General features: G+C 48.5%; 1 non-coding gene across 1 annotated transcript; it reads left to right on the top strand.

Annotated features, from left to right (window-relative positions):
* The first annotated feature begins 2,935 nt into the window (after positions 1–2,935).
* On the top strand, positions 2,936–3,008 carry Trnat-ugu. The gene has a single exon. It is a non-coding gene; the product is annotated as a tRNA-Thr (tRNA).
* Positions 3,009–3,232: the final 224 nt, after the last annotated feature.

Below are 3,232 nucleotides of genomic sequence, written 5' to 3'. Positions count from 1 at the left end.
TGATCCTGGATGTGTTACAGCAGCAGCGGTGGTGGATGTGACAGACGCCCGTTTTGCTGGAGGGTTTAGAACTTCTACCTTAAACCGCCAGCATCGCGACATCCGGCAGCATGACACTCTTGCTTCTGGGACGTCATTTGTTGCCATTTCGAGACCACTTTTGATGGGGCTTACTAGGCTTGATCGAAGCCTAGTAAGCCCCATCAAAAGCTTGATCGAAACACATTTTAGAGAACGGGCACGTTTTTGTCGAAGCTCGGTTTAGAGAAAGCGGAGCCTCAGTTTAGAGAAGCGACGTTTATCGAAAGGGGGACGCTGTTTAAGAAAGGCCTTTTTACTTCGTGCGTGGACGTATCAGAGGAGCGCGTGCTAACTCACCTGCTTCAGAGCCGTGTGTAGAGAGTTTGGCCCATGGGAGGAGCGGGCAGAGCCAGGGCATGCACCACACGCAGATAGACAGATAGAGGGCTTGGCATAATCTCTTGGCCAACCAGAAGCCGAAAAGAATATCCCCTAGCGGTGGTAGCGAGAAACGGTATTAATAAAAGAGTAAGGGTTAAATGGATGTAACTCTTCATGGGTGAAAACATTGTGCACGTGATGTTTCGATTATGATCATGCAAAATGATGTAAGAAACGAATGTGCCGCTCGAACTCTGTTTTGCTCGGACAGTGTGTTATCGCTCGGACGGCGGAATCCTGGCGCTGGGCGCCTGGCGTACGGATTATGTCGATCATTCCGCTAGTCGGGCTCTTCGACCATGATTTGGGATGACCGTGATTTAAACATCACGTGCACAATATTTTCAGTCATTGAGAGTTACTCCAACGCATTTATTAATTTCGTTTCGCGTGACCGCCGCCAAGGTATTATTTTTGGCTTCTGGTTGGCCACATTCGAATTTGTGAAAACGCCCCGGAACACGCCCAGTCCGCTTTGGGCCAATGGCGCCTCGCCATTTGCTTCTTATACTTCCCAATGAATGGCCAAGCTCTGTCTACATGCGGCTCTTCCTTATCGGTCCACCCGGTCTGGACTATTTGACATTATGTGAGCGGGTCAACAGACCCCTAATAAAAGTGCGCGCCATCTTCAGTCCGCCATTGATTGGCAAGGACTCTGAGCATGTAATGGACTCGAGGATTTCGTCAATTTTCGTGCTCCAAATGGCTACCATCAGTGTTGCTCGATGCACTTTTGAAAAAAAAAAAAAAGGTCTTTTGTACGCGTAATTTCTTGGTTTTCACTGATGAATAACAAATCGCAAGAAAGTGTAACGGTCAAGTTTATAACACGGCAGTGTAAAAAAAAAAAAAAGTTAAATTGAATTAGGACGTTGATGAATAATAATAATTACACGCCAATTCGTGTTTTCCCGCTAAATCCAAAAGGGAAATTGAGTTTGTGTAATTCATGTCTTCCCGCTAAGTTTGGCGGGGAAATTGAATTGGCGTAAAATAATACAATCCAGTTTATGTTTCCGCGCTAAATTTAGTAGTGGCTGAAAGGCTTTTCGCTAAATTTGACAGGAACCAAATAGTTTTTACCGGTCGTTTTGCGATGTTTTTTCGATGGGGAAGAAAGCTCATTAGGGAGTTCTTGTAAGATTACTTCCTCCGTCCCTTAACGCACTCCGGAATTCCCTAGGAGCTCGGAATCTCTGCAGGCAAAGCTATCGACGCGCACGCGCCTTAGTGGCGTCTTCGTTGCGGACAGCCCAGTCGGGAGTGGGAAAGGCGTTCTACGAAAACTCCCCATTAGAACACAGAAGCGACGGAAAAGCCAGACCAAAAATGACGGGCCAAGTTCGTAACCGGTTCGAACGGTTGAGGGGGACACGGTTTACGTATTCAAATGAAGGCGTGCACCCGCAGTACGACCTACGTGCGGATCGGACATCGCGTCAGTCCCCAGTCGTCATTACTCACACCGAGAACTGGCCGGCATTCCTACCGTTTTTTCTCTTTCTTTTGTCTTGTTTCTCTATTGCCACCAACCACCACGCATTGCGGAGCTTAGGCCTTTTCCGGGTAGTGTATAATCGTGCCGGTTCCTATCATATTTTGGTTCGCGTCTTCTGCCCGTCCCAGAGCCACTAAATGGTCGGCGCTTGGAGTATCGGCACTCATTTCCTGATTTCCTTGTGGGCGCAGCCATCTTGGTACTCAATAGAGTACGGGGCAAAACGGACCCTTATGAAAAGTGCATCGAGCAACATTGGCGGTCCTTTATTTCGTGGGCACAAAGCGCGTGGCTAATATAGATGGCGCGCACGTTTGAAAAGGGTATATGGGGGATCGTGACAATTCGAAACTGCGGTTTCCTCAGTTTTAGGTATACGATGTCAGTATACGTTCAGGTAATATTGTTTCTGTGTTTTCCTTTTTTCTTTCTCTCTCTCTCAGACTGTTTCAACATTTCAGGAGGACGGAAAAGCGTTTCGTGCCATTTGAGGGCAAAATATTCGAATAACTGGCAACAATGATTTTCAACAAAAAAGCGTCCGAAGTGTCGTATACCCACGAGCAGGCACGTAGCCAGGGGGGGGGGGGGGGGGGGGGAGCGGCCTTGGTGCCCGGCCCCCCCCCCCCCCCCCCCCCCGAAATCTTCCATTTTGTTGGGACCTCCCCCCTCTCCCCAATAAAGCAGTTTTCATGGGCCCTCCCCCCCCCCCCCCCCCCCCCCCCGAAACAAAATCCTGGCTATGTGCCTGCCCACAAGCGTAACGTACTTGTGGTAGCTCTAGCCCAGCCCTTGGGACCGCGTGGGGTCTTGTTCCCCTTCTCCAGGGATTATTTTCATCATTACTGTCCAGCTCGCTTCCACCTTTGCATTTAATTGCATTATAATAATAACCTTAAATTGCAAGCTTCACCCTTGTTGGTGTTAGACTGGTGGCGGCTGATAAATCCGTTTGCTCTACTGACGTCTAACCCCTGGTTAGCTCAGTTGGTAGAGCGCTCCACTTGTAATGGAGAGGTCCCGGGTTCGATACCCGGACCAGGCGGATATTTTCGGTCGCGCACCAGTCACCTAGCTGTGTTTGGAGATTTGTGTTTGTCTATTGTCCCTCTTGTTCCCCTTCTCCAGGGGTTATTTTCAACACTTATGATAATCGGAATATAGTGGCCGTTTTTCGACTTAAATAACGTGTTTTTTTGTTTTGTTTTCTTTTTTTTTATGTAGGCGCGGTTGAATTGCGAGTGCAGTCGGACTTCGTGACACAGAGCC

The sequence above is a fragment of the Ixodes scapularis genome, unplaced genomic scaffold, assembly GCF_016920785.2.
Source record: "Ixodes scapularis isolate PalLabHiFi unplaced genomic scaffold, ASM1692078v2 PGA_scaffold21__2_contigs__length_744675, whole genome shotgun sequence".
Lineage (NCBI taxonomy): Eukaryota > Metazoa > Arthropoda > Arachnida > Ixodida > Ixodidae > Ixodes > Ixodes scapularis.
Note: the sequence above shows the minus strand (reverse complement) of the source record. Positions and strands in the feature narration are given on the sequence as shown.